Source organism: Protopterus annectens, chromosome 15.part0, assembly GCF_019279795.1.
Source record: "Protopterus annectens isolate FY-2018-M chromosome 15.part0, PAN1.0, whole genome shotgun sequence".
NCBI classification, from domain to species: Eukaryota; Metazoa; Chordata; order Ceratodontiformes; family Protopteridae; genus Protopterus; species Protopterus annectens.
Window position 1 is genome coordinate 121,527,566 of NC_056749.1, and position 19,325 is coordinate 121,546,890.

The 19,325-nt window shown below is 45.9% G+C and overlaps 1 protein-coding gene across 5 annotated transcripts in view; it reads left to right on the forward strand.

The window, feature by feature from the left end:
• The window catches only part of PHKA1 (phosphorylase kinase regulatory subunit alpha 1), a 3,177,076-nt gene that overhangs the window by 1,686,055 nt on the left and 1,471,696 nt on the right, over positions 1-19,325 (forward strand). The gene's annotated exons all lie outside the window — the stretch shown is intronic.

A 19,325-nucleotide genomic window follows, 5' to 3' on the forward strand; every position in this document is an offset into this window, starting at 1 on the left:
AGCACATTCAATCCCTGGGACCTCCACGGTGCCCCTGCTTGACAGAGGCACAGCTCACTAGCCTCACATGTTGCCTTCTGTGACCTACTTTACAGTGGCATAGTAGCCTACTGTCCTGGGGATGCAGATGCCAAGCACACTCTGGCTGAGCTGTCATTCCCTAGGGCAACAAGCCTAGTATTGACCTCTACACCCATATGTTCAATTGTCGGATGCACAATATTTGTTGTGCTGTTCTACTGTTTGCAGGTCTTTATTGCCATAGCATTCCCTGTTCCTATGACCAACTTGTGTATATGTGGAAGATGTTTGCATATGACGGCGATCCACTATATCACTTATGTCTCTGTAGTCATTTACTGTGTGCACTGGGCAGATTGCTGTGTTGTGGTTGGTTCCTGGACTGACACGCACAAATACCAGATATGTGTGGCCAACTGCTAAACGGAGATATGGCCTAAGTGTGTGAGCATGCCCAGTTCAGCCTTTCCATGGCATGTTGTCTGACATATGCCTCATTTATCAAAGTGTGCGAGCATGCCCAGTGTGAGCTTTCCATATGTTGCACTCTGAAGTCCACCACATATTTGGGTGTGTGTGAACTTCAACAATATCTCACATTTATGGTTGTGTGTTGGGTGTCATGTTGTGTACTAACTGGCCAACTGCTTCGTGTCTGCCACAACAGGGATTATATTGTGCCTGCAGGGATTGCATGGGATACTTTGCAGACAGTTCTCAACATACTTTCATAATGACCTAACACTGTAGTACCGTATAGTGTACTGGTTCAGTACTTTCACTGTGGTCGACAGTATCCTGGGCTTTAGTCCTATGACTGCTTGACATCTTCATAGTGAGCACAACAGACTGTGTAGGGGCCAGTTGTGCACATATGACCATGTTGCATTATGTTCAGATATGGACTACCTACACCAGGCTCGTCCAACATTGCTAGTGTATTCCACAACATGGGTGGACATTGGCAAACACTAGCAGTGTTCCCTAGGCCATTTCTGATGCTAGTCACAGGGTGCGTTTGTCCTTCGACACACATTGTAACTGGAGTTTGCCATGACATATGTCATGGTTAGTATACTGTGCCTCCGTCTACCTCTGACATAACAGTGATACCCAGGGTTAGCCTACCATCTCCCATCCACTCATTAGGATTCCTCTTGAGGGGTGTCGATATGTGACTCTCTGGCTGACCTGTACCAGGAGTTTACTGAAGAGTGGGGGTGCCTTCTGTGTTATGGATCATTCTGTACAGCTTGTCCTATGTATGTCAGTGCTGGGGTTCAGGTCTCTCATGTGCATAGCTCACTGCCATTCAGATTGTACAAGGTGCAACATGTTCATTCATTCCAGGTTGGACATGGCTTCATACATCAGGCACAGCTTGCCTGTAGCTGGGCAGTATGGCGGTGTGTGGGGCTGCAGTTTGTTTACTCAGGCAACACATGGCATCTGTTCATGCTCTTTGCTACTCCTGGTGGGGTACTGTTGTGGACTTTACAGTTGATGGAGGTGTCTGCTGCGGTATATCCCACAGGGGCTATTGTAGTCACTTGTGACGCTGATGGAGGATGACTGCAGAGCCACAGTGAGTTCCCCTTATCTACATCTGCCAACCTTCATGTTTGGGTGGGTATATAGTATATGTTTCTGCGAACACTACAGCCACATGTTTGTCCAGTGCAGGATATCTATCACCTTTTGTACCCAGGTCTCACATTACATGTTAGGTATGTCATGGGTTAACACCTGTGTGGTAATTTGTGGGCACTTACTGTATATACACGGTGGTTGTCTATACACAGTTCTGCAATTAGCTTGCTGACATGGCTATGGCTACAGTTGTCTGTTTGTAGGTGGCCCTTTTGTGGGTTGCTTGTGTCAGCTGGGGGTCGGATATGGTGGGCTGTTTGTACTCCTCTGCATACATGTTCAGTCACAGTCCTTCCATGTTGGCCTATACCTATGGGACATATATACAGAACGGGGCAAGACCAGGCCTTGTGGGATGCCACTCATATCTGCTTTGTAGTCTGACATGAATGCGGCATGTGTGACCATGTCAGTTCTGTCCTTGGTCTGGTTTGCAACCCCTCTACTGACATAGGGGTATATATTTAAGCTGGTGAACATATCCATACTGAACTCGTACGGTATTGTCTAGAAGCATGTGCACGGTCCAGCTACACTGTGTGGACCACATTGCCCTCATCAATGACCTTAATGACTGCTTCAAATGGGTCAGACATGTTTAGGGCAGGTTCTGCAGTTACGACAGCCACACTGTGTAGGGTCCAGTATCAGTAGGTCCACAATAGCCTTCTGTCTGCGGTACATACTGATTCTTTCCATAGCTGTGCAGAACAAGCTTGTCAGGATCCTGGGGTGGTAGTTTGGAGTATCCATTCAGGCAACACCTTTGTTGTGATGGACCACTGTTGTTGTACACTGCTCTTTGGGTACATATCCTGTGGTAAGGCTGACATTGGGCAGTAGTGTGATTTGGCATTCCATTATTCTTGGAGTCTATGTTGGCCTCAGCACAGGACACCATCACATACCTTTGCTGCTGTGTGTTCAGCTTTGCAGATGATGGCTGTTACCTCAGCATCTGCAATGTCAGGGACCATCAGTCTGCTGGGATAGGTATTTTGCACTCTGGGGGGGGGTGTTTGCACTGCACCTGACAGGTTGTATGTTAGCAATATGTGTGTGTTTGGTATGTTGTTTGTAATATCTGTGTGATTCGGAGCATATCTGTGGATGCCCAACATGGTTCCTACCATCAGTTGGGTAAGCCTTGTGATTATCCTTAGTGTCCTGTACGTTTTGTATCTTCATAGGTTCAAGGGTTCATACTAGGCTATACACCCTAGGCCATTAGTAAGCCTAGCCAGAGTGTGTGTGTCTTTCGCCACCCCTTGCTATGTTCTATTATGGCCATTTATGAAGTTCTTCACTGTGCCTCTGTCTGGTCGTGACACAGTGAGGAACCCCAGTATACATGTACGGTCATCCATCCACTTGGCAATATTCCTGTTGAGGGGTGTCAGTGAGGGGCTCTGCCTACCATGGATTGGGATCCTGTTTCTGGGTGTGGGGAGCCTCTGGGTTATGTATCTGTCCCTCCAGCACATCTTATTTCATTATGTGTTGAGGCTGACATCTGTGACTCTCACAGCTCCAATGGCTTTGATTTCCTGTGGTGGAGCATGTCCATTACTCCTGTGTTGGACATGGCCTTGTACAACAGCCATACATGCCTCTGTGTAGGCAGTCTGTGACTGCAGTCAGCTGGGGTGTCTACAGCCAGGCAGCATATGACATATATTTCACACCCTTTATCCTGTTGGTGGGGTAACTATGAGGTCTTCCGAACCGCTGCAGGTGTCACGTACGGTACATCCCATATGGGTCATTGTACTAGATTATGGGTCTGATAAGGGAACAGTACAGCGGCACAGTGACCTCTGTTGATGTAGATGTGAATCCTTTCATGACATGGCATCCAATATCGACAATCTTCATAGCCACATTGGCATTGTGAGTGTCACATGACAGATTACTGTCGACTTGTGTCCCTAGGTCCTTGATTACTCCTTGCATACATAATGGTTTGACACCTATGTGGTAATTTGTGTGTACCTTGTCTGGTATTTGGTGGGACATTCATACTCTCCACTGTCTTCAGGATGTCTGGGTGGAGTTCTTTTGTGTGAGAGTGTGGTCTGTCGCATGCTACAGACTGTACAGCAGTTTTGACTACAGTTAGGTGCACATGGGTGGTCTCCGCTGCTTTGTGCATTGTCAGTTACCTGGCCATATGGTTGTCTGTGCTGCATATGGATACTCCCCCCTCCTTTGATGTTTTGGTGCAGGTGTTGGGGCCATAACACATGATATGTGGTATAACCTAGTAGTGCTGGTGTGCTATCACTAGGCTTGCAGCAGGCTTCTGTCACTGCACAGACATCGATGTTCTCCATAATGGGAAGTGCCTCAGGGGCATGCATATTGCAGTTTACACATCTGGCATTGGTCAGCATTACCCTTATGTTTCCTACCACTTATGTTTTCTAGGGTGGTGGGTAGTCTTTTTGGCCTTGCCTACATACGGCTCTATGGAGGCGGCAAAGGCCTTATCCAGTATCCAGATGCACACGGGTAACAGGTGCAAGCTATCCCTGGAACAGCAGCATGGCTTGTCATGCTTGACATCTCAAGCAGACAGACATTAGACCCTCTTGGACTGACAGCTGTAACTGTGCCAGCTGTTAAACATGAGCATTCTGTGTTTGTACTGTGGCATCATTCTTGGTGAGGGTTGGATGCTGCACACAGCCAGTGTCATACCGGCCTGGGGTACATACTCAGAGGGACCATCCATGTCTCTCTTCATGTTGACCAGGGAGGTGCATCTCAGGTAATTCACACCAGCATGGACATTGAGTGCATCATATTTCTGCTTGCTTTGGTGTGACCTGCGTACTTGTGTTATGTGGCATTTTGTGGAAGCCTACAGGCAGCTTACTCTACCCTTTCCCTTTTTCAGTCTGGTGAGTGGGACAGCAGTGTGTCTGCCTATACAGACACCTATTACGACTGTATCAGGCATGTTGTTTCTCCTTCTGGCCTGTGACTGTTTGGCACACCAGCTTTGCGTACTATTCGTTGCATGTGCTATGTTTGAAGGTTGTGGTTGCTTGTGATCTGCTTTGGAGGCTTCTGTTGGTGTGGTGTGTTTGTAATTAAGGCCTCTGGGAATATTTGTCTGTGTTTATGTGTTTGATTTACAGTTGTGGTAGGTCTATGTGGGACTGGCTTTGTGGTGTATGTGGTTACCTTCTCCTCCTGACTAGTTTTGACAGTACTGAGTTGGTGGAGCTCAACCTCTGGTTTGGATACATGGTTGCATCTATCACATATATTTGTATTTATTGGGGGGTGTTGTGGTTGTCTGTGTACTTGGGACTGGTGTCACATTGCCTCTGGATTCACAGATTCTACTTGTTGTGGCCGGACGTAGTGGATTGTATGTGTGGACATATGTTATTGCCATACTACTGGTCAGTGATTACTTCCCTTTTTATGTTTGCTCTATCATGTGGTAGCTTCCTCATTCTCTTGCATGGTTTGGTAATGGCTGGAGTCCAGCATGCCAGATGCCTGTGTGTATGGCATTGTGTGTTGTTATTTTTGATTGCATACTCCAAGCATTCCTGGCTGTGTTCATGGAATGCCTGTATAACATGTTCTGTGGTGTGTCCCATATTCTGCACTTGCACAGGGCCTTTCGTGGATTCAACATCGGTTTTTAGGGCTGCAACCTATGCTTTACACATGTTTTTCACTGTGGTATTCTGGCCAGGGACTTGGGGTCAGGATGTGTATATCCAGTGTGATTACTCTATGGTCTGGTCTTACCAGTGAGGGGTACACTTCTCATCTTGCCATCCAGTACACATGTTGCTGATTATCACATCCAGTATGCTTACCCCTCTTGTGGGAGTGGTACATTGTTCCTGGGCATTTTGGTTTATGGATTCTGGGAAATTTTCTCCTACTGTGTTGGTGCTAGTATAATGCTCCCGGTGTATGTCTGGGTATTTTCAGTCAAGCAATATAATGTGGTTTGGGGGGCTTGATATATTCATGTATTCCGACATAGGCCAGGTGCAGTTCCTGGTATTAGGACAGTAGTCTGCAGCAGGCTATATACTGGCAGGCGGTTTTAGCCATTGGTATTTGACCATGGCTAATCCATGCTGCTTCTTGTTGTGGTACCAACATGGGGGTGTGGTTATCCTTGACATTTCTTGCTAGTCACCCTCCTTTTGTAGCTTCTTCCATGTTTTGCGGCTGTACAGCACAGTATGAGGTGTGACCTGGTAGTGTTAGGGTGCTGATGTGAGCCTTGACCCAGTTCTCTATTACAGGACTGGTATCTACATTCTCCATACTGTGTGCGTTTACACTGCACACATCTTGCTGTTTAGACATCTGTCATTGGGAAGCATTACATCTAGGTTCCTATCCCTTGTAGAACCTATGAAGGTGGGTTTGTGTTTTGAGACTTGCCTATTCAGGGCATGCTGTGGGTACTGACAGCCTTTGCCAGTATCCATGGGGTATGGCATGATAGGTGCACGCCACCCCTAGCAGGTGGTGCATCATGTCATGCTCCGCATGTCTTCCCAGCCTGAAACACATTGGCTCCCCTTTGACTAACTGCATTACTTCAGCCAGTTATTGCACTTGATCATCCCATCGTCATTTTATGGCTTCATGCTTGGTGAGGGTGGATGTTAGTCAGGGTGCTCATGTGTGCATATAGTACATGGTGTTACATTACTTAACACATGGCATTCATGCCTCAGGTGTTGCTGCAGGGCTGCCTCTGTCGGATGTGCATATTACACTTCCCTGTACATGTTTGTGAGCAGGTCATGTCATTTTAGGCATCCATGTTATTATTTGAGTGAGTCAGAGGGGGTATCATTCCCAGGGTTCCTACTGAGCCAGTGTATGTGCTATGCGTTGCTTCTTTGCCAAGGCCAGGGCATACTGGGCACGCCTCCTTCTGCCTACTGGGGCAGGCTCAGGTTGTTCCTCCTCCGAGTCACGCTCTGCCTGTGATGGCCTTGGCAATGGTGGGGGGCTGTTTGGCCCGGCCCTATGCTGGTCCTGCTGCAGCTGTTTTCGCAAGATCATATTATGTAGCATAGCACATACCATGACAATTTGGGTACATGTAGTTGGTGTGTACTGCAAGGCTCCATCAGATGTGTCCAGACACGGGAACCGTGACTTGAGCAGCCCAAACACACGCTCTATTACATTACGTGTTTGTGCGTGTACCTCATTATGGCGTTCCTGTTCAAGTGTGTGTGCGTTTCTGATGGGTGTCATCAGCCACGGCTCCAGTGCATAACCTGCATCCCCCACTAGGTGTCCGTGCGGGATGTCCCCATTGGCAAATGTCTGGTACAGCTGCGTCAAATGCCAGATGTGGGAATCGTGGTAACTCCCAGGGCAGCCAGCACACACATTCATTATTATGCCCTGGGCATCACACACGACCTGGCAGTTGATGGAGGGGAAGCCTTTGCGGTTAATGTAGGCCCTACCCCGCTCACCGGCTGGTGCTTTGATGCGTATGTGTGTGCAGTCTATTGCACCCACTACCTCAGGGTATTCCGCTATTTGCTGGAAGAGACTCATATTGCTGGCCAATACCTCACGGGGATTGGGGAAATATACATGATCACCGACATGTGCTGACATGGCATCCAGGAACTGGTGCAGTACCCTGGAGGCTGATGCCTGTGATATCCCCATCATATCGCCAGTTGGTCTCTGGAAGGTACCTGTTGCTAGTATTCTTAGGCCAACACATACCTTGGTTTCCACTGGGATGGGTTCCCCTTTGTTGGTTCTGTGTGTGAGGCGTGGCCTGCACAGCTCAACTATTTGCTGCATGAGCTGTCTGTCCACTCTATAGCGCTCTACTATCTCCAGCTCATGTAACCCGTGGTAGGTGACCCTGGGCCTGTACACTCTTCTCCGTCTCCTCACTGTGGGTTGTCTGGCACCATCTGCATTGTCACCACCCTCAGCAAGTCGCCTATGTCTCATTATGACAGCCCCTAACATTTCTGCTCTGAGTTCAGCTTTTTCAGTTTTCACTTCTATTAGCTTACTCCTGTCTTGCAGTGTCTCTTAAGAGAAACATCCTGCACTACTGTTTGCAGAGTTTTAAGTGCTGGGCTGGGCTACTATTCTGCCTGTGTAATTGCCTACTTCTAATTGTTTTCACCTGCTAGCTTCAGCAGTTATCCCTGCTAGCTTCCTATTAATTCTGTTGCTTCCTTTTTCCTCTCTGTTTCCTCAGGGGGGAGCAACGTGCATACCATCAGAAACACGCTCACAGTGGCTTACACGCGTGCACACGGTTCAGAATCTACTTATTCGGGTTAAAACGCGCGTACACCCGCGCAAACACTGTTACACGTCTGCCAACAGCCTCCAACATACTCAGCCTGCCCTACACGCGCGCATACCCGCGCAAACAGTGTTAAACATCTCCCAACATGCTCCCACATGCTCAGTCTGCCTTACACGCACGCACACTACCCTACTCGCGCTTCATGGCGCGCCCAGCAAGAAACTTTGGTATAAGTAACAGTGTACACCTTCCATTTCTTGACTTTCCATGACTTATCTAGTGGCACACCTCTTTCCATGATCTGTGTCTGTCATCTGTCATGTTACACTGGCCTCCAATGAACTGCATTTCTTTCTACCATTCCCCCCTGTGATGTCACCTATCTCCTACTCTATTCCTCCCCCTTATGTATCTCTTACACTACTCAGACTGTGCTCATTTGCTATGTGACTGTGAGATTCAGTATCCTAACCCTCATTTACATGAGATTGCCTACTAATGCTTAGTTACATGTCTTAGACTCAGCTTCCCCCCTTAGCAACCACTACACGGTGGCCATGTTGTTTTTGGTCTGCTGGTCCCTGCATTGTCATTCCATGTATTGCATGAAACCCACATTTGTGTTTATAACCTTCTTTTTTATGATTTTATACATCGCAGCCCGTTTGCGCGGGGCTGCGCTGGGTTTAAACATCGGCGATCGCCGAAAAAAAAATTATATTTTTAATATTTTGGCATCGGGTTATATTGCCAATGGCCACATATTTGGCCATTGGTATGCTGCCTGGGTCATATGCACCCTTTTTTTGGAGCTGACATGGCTCCGTTGTGGAATTTGCCAAAACGTACTCAGTTGTCAACTGAGTACATTTCTGCAGCTAAAACGTCTCTTACATGGACTGGTTTCTGCTTCGTGGATCGCTAATATACCTCATTTGCATACCTTTCGGCTGCAAGTGAGGTATTTAGCATGTCCACGCCCAGTCCGTGTAAGAGACGTTTTAGCTGGTCTCTTACACGGAGTTTAGGGCTGTTCCTGGAACACGAGGCTTGCATGGAGTGTAGCACATCTCTTACACTCAGTGCAAGCCTTCGTGAATCCTGCCCATGGCCTTAAGCTAAATGCAAAAAAATGTATCATCATACCATTCTTCAGAAACACTACCCCTACTGATTACCACATCAACTGCAACCCCCTAAGCACACAACCTGTGGTGAGAGACCTCGGTACTCAGGTTGATAATCTCGCATTCGAACTATCATGTAGCAGCAGTGATTAGAAAAGCCTTTTACTTGGTTCATCCAGAAAAAAGATTACTTCTCTATACTCTTCCCTCATTAGATCAGTAGTTGAGTGTAATGCCCCGTTTGGTATGTACCTCTCCAAACATCTGCACCAGCTGGGAAGGCCACAGAAATACCTCACAAAGAGAATCCATGTCCTCCAACACATGCCCTATGCAAGGAATCCACAAGAAACAAACTACTGAAAAAATAATAAAATAACGTATTTTTTAGTGTATTTTAATTGTCATCTATTGCATTGTATTTGTAATGTATTTTTAAATACTCCAACGAACACTGGTACAACAAGCATAAAAGCTGATTGGTTGGTGTTGGCGCCCTTTTGGGTTTAAAAAGTTGATACATTGTTTTATGTGTTTGTCTGATGATGTCTACCTACCTGGGTAGACGAAAAGCGCTTTACATTAAAAGTCCGTTTGGTGTTTAAAGACTGCTTGGTAGCTGTTTTTATTTTTACCTGCCGTATACGGACAGGCCCAAATCAATATCACTCTACTCTGTATTGTACAGATTGCTCAGAGGTGATCTGTGTTTGACCTACAAGGCCATCTCAGACCCTGCTCTACTAGAGATGCTGCATATCTAAGTGTAACTCCTCGTTCATTACTCGTGTGAAAGGCCTGAATCTAATATGCAACATCTACAAAACCTGCTGGAGAGACATGTTTGTCTCCCAGAGGCTGCTCCATCTCTGGATAGACTTCCCATACATGTCAACCTTGATGAGTGGATGAGAAACCACAAATTTGTCCCAGGGGTTCCACCTGTGTCCCTCATTGACAGGGGTGACAGGTGCTGACTGAGGTTTCTTTTTGTGGATAAACTCTTGGCTAGGATTGTAAAGGCTCCAGGGCCATTAGCCTAGTAACCTCCCATGATCCTATTACCAGACCTTCTTCCCTTGAGTGGTTGAAAAGGATGCCAGCAGCATTCATAATCTTCACCACATTCTGTAATCAATTTGGCTGTTAATGACAATTGGATGATGTGGAGCGTCTTTGAGATCAAGGCAAATCTAGCAGGAAAAGGGATGAAGCTGATTGGTTGAGTGGAGTCTTCTGTGGGTGCATTTTGTCGACATGGGATTTTTTTTTTACACTGGGTAGACCATTTAGACACCTGACGATCTTTATTCACAGAAAAAAATCCCTTGGACAGTAGATAAAGTTCTGTGTATAGTAGGATGAAGCATTAATACTGATGTCCTTCTATTTTCATGTTGCAGTATTCCAAACTCTTGGGTTTCCTCTGTTGCTACTCGAACGTCCCGGCAGCTTGGGGAATTTTAATAGGTAGAGAGCACCCCATAACTGAAACTTGATGGAGCATGACCTCATGACATACTGGCCCCAGCTCAATTGGACATTAGCCTAGGGGATGAAAGGAGGGGGTTGATTGACCTGGTGGACAGCGAGATAGTGGTGTACGCCACTGGATGGGTAGAGTTATTTTGCATTGGTGTATATCCCCCCAGAAAATAAATAAATTGGACTTGTATATTAAGTGAAGCAGTAGGTTTTCAGCAAGGAGTTTTATTACTAGCTGGCAACTTGGGCATGACCTGTTTCAGGAATGATGTTAGTACAAACCCTAGAGTTCAAGCGAGGTCTTAGAAGGGACATGTTTAAAAATGCTATATGAATGTTTTGGACTGGTAAATTTGCAGTTAGGGTATAATAAATTGAAGGATTATATGCATCTTTCATGTAGATATTATATGTGGCCTCAGTTGGATAAGAATTGCATTACGCAAAAGTATAACTGTTTAGTTCGGAAACTTTATATCTAGATAACTATTCTGTTAAGTCATGCTTCTATCTGTATAGAATTAATGCTTTCTTACACTGCAGGTGCCCAGAGACCTGGACATTTCCCTGTATAGTGGTTGAAAAAGGAAATTATAGACAAACAACTTTAAAGACATTAAAGGAACTAATAGGGAGACTAGCTAGGAACAACAAAAGCTGGTCTGGAGCTGCAATTGGATAAAGTAAAAGAACGACTCAGAATTATGTTTGGGGCAAGGGATATTTCATCCTGACATTTCTTTTCCATTTTTTCCTAGTATATCTCTGGTATTTCCCCAGTTTTTGTTAGTAACATAAAACCATTCCTCCACTTCTCTCCAGTCCAGTCTTATCCCCTCTTTTCAACTGTTCCCAGTAAATTACTTCCCCTCCTCCCTTAAGTGCCAGCCTTGAATTAATGCAGTGTTGAGCTTAAATCCTGGTGTGCCTATTCCTGTGCATTTTGACTCAAAATGCCTCTGAGAGCCATTTTTCCTCTTTAACCTCTCAACTATTGTCTTAGTTAATATTTCCCAATCCCTGGTTTCTCTTGTAACCATATACACACACTTGCTCTTTTTCCAGTCTGTTCATTCAGAGTTGATCAACATTTCCTTCCAGTTAGATTCAGAGTTTTTACCTTGTAGGGGATGTATCAGTCTGAAATGTGTTTCCTTTTAATATTCTCTCAATTTTGAAATCTTCAGTCCCCATGTTTTCATGAACTAAGCATTTACTTGTATTTTACCCATGGCCTGTTACTTCCCATATATAATTTGAAATTACCCTTTCGAGATGTTTCCAACCACTCTGATCTAGGGAGTATATAAATGCTTGATCCATAAATGATATTAACTGAACATTAAACAGTTTTATTCTTTTAATTTTCTAATCCAAGTCTACTTTACTTATCACCTTTTTATCAAAGTATGTATCTTTCTGTGCATTTTTCTCCATGTCTGTAACAGGGAGTCTTTGGCTTTTCTCATTATCCACACACACACACACACACACACACACACACACACACACACACACACACACACACACACATTTCATTCCTTAGTGCCCTCATAAGTTAAGGTGTTACTGTATTAAATTAAAAGGAGTGAAATTTAACTAATGATGTTAAGTTCTCCAATCTCGCCTTCGTTCTTGCTGGATGGGTTCGGAGCCGATCCTCTGCTCCGACTCAGCCACTTTCTATAGCTCGAGAGCTCTTTACTGGCTCGAGGTTACCCCTTCTCCCAGAATACCCAGCGTCAGCTACCCAGATCTCATTTGCCGCTTTAGCTGCGAGGTTGTGTCAGTACTGGCTCAGGCTTAGTATAACTTTTTTCTCTATTTAAAGTTAAATAATTTACTTGAAAAATTAGTATATTTTTTCAATGTTAATAGTAGTTGTACGTTTATTTAGTCGTAAACCCCTTATCTTGCCCTTTGTTGTGTTTTTTGTGCTGTGTTGTCCATCACCCCTTAGTCACTAGGCCTTCAGTTGTTCCTTGAACTCGTTTAAGTTAGAGAGTTCTCCCCCCCAAAGAACAGCCGTTTGAGTTAGAGGCTCTCCTTTAAGGTCCTTATTAATATAATATTTAGTTTATTATTATAGTGTGTCTTTTTGTGGTACTTCAAAATGTCTTAGAAAGTTAAAACCTCAGGGTTTAAAAAGTGTGACTCATGCTATCAGAAGATGTCTCTGGCAGATGGGCACACTAGTTGTGTCTATTGCTTGGGGGCTTTGCACCTGCAGGACTCTTGTTCTATTTGTCATGCCTTTAGTCCAAGGGTCCTGCAGGAGCGGAAAAACAAGCTAATGCTCCATGGATTGTTGAAACAGGATTCTCCGGCTAAAGCATCTCAGCCAGTGAAATCTTTGAAGTCAGTCAAGCCGTAGGCTCCATGTTCGGAACCGACCTGTGAGCTTGACAAACCCAGTGTGTCGGTGCCCTCTAGCACAGACAAGACTACTCCTCCATCGGCTCCAACTGTTACCTCAGAGCTGTCTCGGAGCCACAAACGAGCTAGGTCTCCTTCATTGGAGCCGATTCGCTCGGTGCCACAATCACCCTTATTTCAGAGCAAAGCCAGTCATCGCTCATCTTCCCACTCCTCTCAATCCTCGAGGTTATCGGATCAGGACGTGGAGAGAGTGGTCAGTAGGTTGCTGAAGTCACAGGCCCCTGCAAAAATGCTTTTGAGCCTGCCTCAACAGGCCTCGGCTTCAACCGCTTTGATATCGATTCCTCCTCCGACTATGCTTAGTTTGGAGCCGGAATCCATGGACGTTCCGGTGGTGGTTCCTTCGGCGCCGCTGATGAAATCCTCTTTGGCTCCGATGCTGGCTCTGATTACCACAGTTCTTCCTTCCATCGAGGTATCTGGGCGCCGAAGCTCTCTCGTCTGCTCCGAGGGGAGAAGTGGCATCGGACCCCTGTCCTACCCTGCTCTCCCTCTCTGAGTGTTAGCTCAGTTGAGCTTGGCTCCCACATCGGCCTCGAAGCCATCGCCCTCGGTGCAGAGTGGGATTCCTGTCTCTTCGGTGCCCTCTTTGTGTCGAGACCGTGACGCTTTCGAGGTCATGTGAAGAGTGCTGTCCCCACAGACGGCCCCACTATTGGTCCCATCGACTCCGTCCCCTTTGGTGCCTGTGACAACCTCTGCTCCTCCTCCAGCCTCAAAGCATAGGGAACCTATGCCCCAGTACACCCCATTGGGTGAAACCTCTTCTTCCGAAACCTCCACAGAGCATTCTGACCAGGCTGCCCAGAAGAAAAAGTGCAAGAGGAAGCACCTAGACTCCCCTGAGTCTGTCACCTCAGATACAGACCTGGATGAATCGGAGGGGTCCCCAAGGTCCCCCTCTGAAGATGTTTCCTTTTTGGACATCCTCGAGCTTCTTAGGCAGAGACATAACTGGACTTCCCTAGCCGCCTTCGAGGATGAGTCTGTATACCTGGACGCATTTGGTTCCTGACCTTCCACCTCCTGGGTGTCTCCCCCTTTTGATCCACTCATGTCCATAGTGTCTCGAAAGGCTTGGTCAGCTCCAGATTCCATGGAACCTATCCCAAGGAGACCTAATAAATTTATCACAGCTCCCCAAGACAAACAATTCCTGACTAAAGGTGTCCCAGTTGATGCCATGGTGGTAGCAGCAGCCACAAAGAGAGAGTTAGCCGAAACCTCCTCATCTGTCCATCCACCGAATAAAGAGTCTCGTATGATGGACAGATATGGGAAGCGAATGTTTTCATCAGCGACCTTCTCCCTTAGGTCCCTGAACTATTTTTCCCATTTTACTAGACTTCAGAGAAATCTCCTAAAAGAGCTTGGCGATACCCTACAAGATTCCACAGCTGAGGGAGCTTCAGCCAAGGTAACTACCCAGCTGGCGACTTTAAATTCAGTAGTCAACTCCTCCATGAGGCTTATTTCATACGCAGCCGATGGAGCAGAGCTGCAGGAACAGGAGTCGCTCTTAGGAGACATTCTTGGCTGCAGCAGTGTCAGTTTGTGGACCTTTCAGAGCGTCCTTCACCAATAACCCCTTTGATGGCTCCTCTCTCTTTGGGCCTCAGATGAAAGACATGCTTACCAGGTGCCAGCAGGAAGGCAAGATGCTCTGTGATGTGGGTATCCATTTTTTCACTCCTACCAGACCATACCCAAAGGGTCAGAAGAGTGGAAAGATGTTTCAAAAATCCCAGGGACCCTTGCCTGACGCACATGGTGATTTTTCCCCCAGAGGCAGAGAGGGAAACAATAACAATGGCAGACACCACCCTCGTGGCAGAGGGTGTCCGCAAAATCAGGGTGACAGAGATATGTTCTCTTCCAAATCCTATCAACATCCCTGAAGGGGGTGCCCAACTGCTCAACTCTGGAGGCAGTCGGGGGAAGGCTTTCTTTGTACCCAATCGCCTGGCAAAATATTACAAAAGACAAATGGGTGCTATCCATTATGTCCGGAGGTTACAAAATTCCCTTCCATCAACCCCCTCTTGTTTAAAAAAAAATCCATCCCAGATGTCCCACCCAATCTAAGGGATTAGGCAGTCACAGAAGTTTCAAGACTGCTAGAAAAAAGAGCCATCCAGGAAGTCCCCGCAGACTAAGTAGGATCCGGAACTTACTCAAGATTCTTTTTAGTGCCCAAAAAGACAGGGGACTGGAGACCAATTCTGGATCTCAGCAGATTAAACAAATCTGTACAAAAAGAAAAGTTCCCGATTGTAACACTGCAGTCCATTTTCCCCTTTCTGGGTCAGGACAATTGGACGTGCTCCATAGATCTTCAGGACGTGTACTATTATATTAAAATGGATAGACGGTCCAGGAGATTTCTGCGATTCCGGCTAGGGGCCAGTCATTACCAATTCAGAGCTCTGCCCTTTGCTCTCACCACAGCCCCCAGGGTGTTCACCAAATGCATGGCAGTAGTTACAGCTCACCTGAGATGTCTAGATTCCAGGTGTTTCCTTATCTAGACTGGCTCCTCACTGCTACCACCAGGCAACAACTTAGAGGCATGAGATTACACCATCACAACCTGTGCTCATCTAGGCATCACAATAAACTTCGAAAAATCTGCCTTGTTGCCCTGTCACTCTATTATGTACATAAGAGCAGAGCTAGACACAAGAAAAATTATTGTAAAGTTGCCTCAGGAAAGAGTTTCCATTATTCAACAACAGGTGTCACTTCTCCTGAGGAGCAAAAGAATTTAAGTCAAATATGTCCTTCAAGCTCTAGTGTCCATGGCAGCAGCCATTCTTCTAGTTCCCTTAGCACGCTTTCACGTGAGAATCCTTCAGTGGTTTCTTTTCACACAATGGTCCTTCCAGGAATTACCCATGTCTCATATGATGCTAATTATGGAATCTTGCAAAAGACACCTTTCCTGGTGAATGGTCTTCCCGCTAGTGACTCAGGGCAGAGCTTTCATGGAATCCCATCCGGTGGCCACACTGACCACGGACGCTTCCCTGATAGGGTGGAGGGGCATTATCTAGGGAAGACAGTCCATGGCACGTGGCAACCTCATGAGCACCACTTGCACATCAACGTCCTGGAGATGAGAGCGGTGCTCCTAATGTTGCAAGCTATTCAAGACTCTCTCCCTGCCGTGACTATTGCAATACAGACTGACAATATGTCAGTGGTTTGGTACATCAACAAACAGGACGGAACCAGGTCTTATCCCTTGTGCCGAGAGGCCGTCAGACTGTGGCAATGGGAGATTTCCTCCCAACGTTTTCTGACAGCAACGCATATCCCTGGGAAATCCAACGTAATAGCGGACAGGCTCAGCAGGGCTATCCTCATTCCGCATGAGTGGCCTCTGACACAGGAAATTGTGGATCTTATTTTCCACAAATTGGGCCAGCCTTGCTGCGATTTCTTTGCCTCTCCCCTCAACAACAAATGCAGCAGCTACTTTTCCCTTGTTCCTCCTCCAGGTCAGACACCCAGGGACGCTCTAGTCCACGATTGCCCTCAGGGTCTCCTTTATGCATTTCCCCCCTTCCCCCTAATTCCAAAAGTCATTCAGAAAGCAAAATCGTTGGGTTGCAAGATGATCCTCATTGCCCCCTATTGGCCTCGACAGATTTGGTTTCCGTTTCTTCACCCCCACCTTCTAGCCCAGCCTTGGGTTCTGGACCCAGTGCCAGACCTCTTGATTCATCAGTCAGGTGGGTTACACCAATCCCTCCAATCGCTCAAGCTCACAGCTTGGTTACTCCACTTCCAATCTTAGCCAGGCTTCCCAATATTTCCCCAGCAGTGCGTGATATTATTGTTTCCTCCCATAAGACATCTACAAGGAAAGTTTATGCTAGCAAATGGGAAAGATTCTCTTACTGGGCAGACTGCTCCTGTACATGAAATTTTGGATTTCTTAGCAGAATTGTTTCGATCTGGTGCAGCTGCTGCTACCATCAGAGTACAACTAGCTGCCATTTCAAATTTTCACATTGGAGTTTTTAACTCAAGCTTAATGTCTTAAACTCTGTAAGGCCTTCATGAGAGGTACATCTCTACTTAGACCTCCAGTGAAAGAGCCCCTTCCACCTTGGGATCTCAATTTGGTTCTGCCCTCCTTGATACTGCCACCCTTTGAACCAGCGGCATCATGTTCTTTGAAATTTCTCTCTTGGAAAACTCTCTTCTTAGTTGCTATTACTTCTGCCAGACGTGTTTCAGAACTCCATGCCCTATGTGTTTGCCCTCCATACCTGTTTTTTCACAAAGACAGAGTTTCTTTGAGAACCAACCCATCTTTTCTACCTAAAGTTTGTTCAGAACACAATTTGAATCAATCCATTGAACTTCCTGTCTTTTTCCCCTAATCCTTCCAACAAGGCAGAATACAGATTACACCAACTGGATGTGCATAGACAACTATGTTTCTATCTCCTTAGAGCTAAAGAGCTGAGAAAATCAGATCAGTTGTTTCTTTCATTTGCTAACAACAAACAAGGCCTTCCAGTTTCTAAAGTAACCTTGTCACAATGGTCATCAGACGCCATTGCTATACTTACCGTTTGCGTCAAAAAGATCTTCCAGCAAGACCCAAAGGTCATTCAACCAGGTCAGTAGCTATTTTGGTAGCTTTTCAATCTAGATTGCCCATAGATTCAATTTGTGCAGCAGCTACTTGGGCAGATCCTCATACATTTATTTCTTATTACAAAGTAGATGTGGTCTCCTGGGGCAGGGCTTCCTTTGGTTCCACGGTTCTGAAGAGTCTGTTCCAATGAGCCACCCAGTATTGAGGTGCTAGGGACGCTGTCCCATCCAGCAAGAATGAAGGCGAGATTGGACAACTTAACATAAAGAAGTTATGTACCTACCATAACGTTCCATGTAAGTTTCCTTCATCTCACCTTCCTTCTTGTGTCCCTCCCTCCTTCCCCCTTCCTCGAGGATTGAGAGGAGTTTTTCAATGGTTTCACTGGCTAACTTGTTTTGTTCTTAGTTGCTTCCCAAGCAAACCATGACAATTTACTGTATATCCAGGTTTAACAATAATGGATTATCTCATGTGAGTATGTCTAGTGTGAGCTATCTCAAACGAGATCTGGGTAGTTGACTCTGGGCATTCTGGGATAAGGGGTAGCCTCGAGCCAGTAAACAGCTCTCGAGCTGTAGAAAGTGGCCGAGTTGGAGCCGAGGATTGGCTCCGTACCCATCCAGCAAGAAGGAAGGTGAGATGAAGGACAACTAACATGGAATGTTATGGTAGGTACATAACTTCTTTTTCACTAGTTTTCTATCAAGACAGAGTATCCCTCCCTTCCAGAGTAGCTAGTGAGGTGAAAATGAACCAACTAATTCATTTGCCAATCTTTTTTTTTCCAGATAGTGCCAACAAAGGCAAATGTATCCTGCATACTTTGTTCATAGACACCTGATATTTTACTATCACAGAACTAAGACCTTCAGAAAAAGCCTGCAGCTGTTAGTCTCTTTCGCACTTAAATTGGGATCCAATGTGTCCGAGATCACACTTTCCAGGTGATTTTCAGATGACAGAATACAAGTAAGAAATATAATCGCCCATTTCCTGGCAGTCCATAGGTTCACTCCACTAGATTTATGGCTACTTCTTGTTTCTTCTGTAGGAACACCTCAATTTGAGACTTGTGCAGCAGCTGCAAGGACTTCCTAGCATACCTTTGGTAATCACCACAAGTTACATACTGTATTCATGGTTAGAGCTTCCTTGGGGGCCATGGTCCTAAAGCTTCTCCTGTTAACAACACCACCTAAATGTTATGATACCATCGGATCAAATGGGTGGGATGACTAGGATATGGTAGTTGTCATTATCATAATGATGGATCTTTTCATTGTAGTCTGTCTGCTAGCACACGCCCCATCCTCCCTCCATATTGTTACCCTGCAAGACTTGGGAGATATTTCCATTCTCTATCATTTCACCTTTGATTATTCTCCCTTGGGTGCTAAACTCTCTGATGTGGTCTTACACATTAGGGCATGATGCAAAAAAGAATTATTAAAGTGGCTCAAGGCTGGAGCTCTAGTTTTGTATGGTTGAGTCCAACAAGTGGCTTGAGGACTCAAATGTCATTCAGACTGATGAGAATGAAAGGATTCAGCATCATGGTAGGTATGCAACTACTTTGTAGCCAACCTTGTCTGTTGTTTGAATGTGCTTAACATTCTGTCCCCCCACCCCAGCCCTCCATTCCCCTCACAGTTGCTTCTTTGGTGTATTGCCCCCTTGAATACCTTGTGGATTCCAT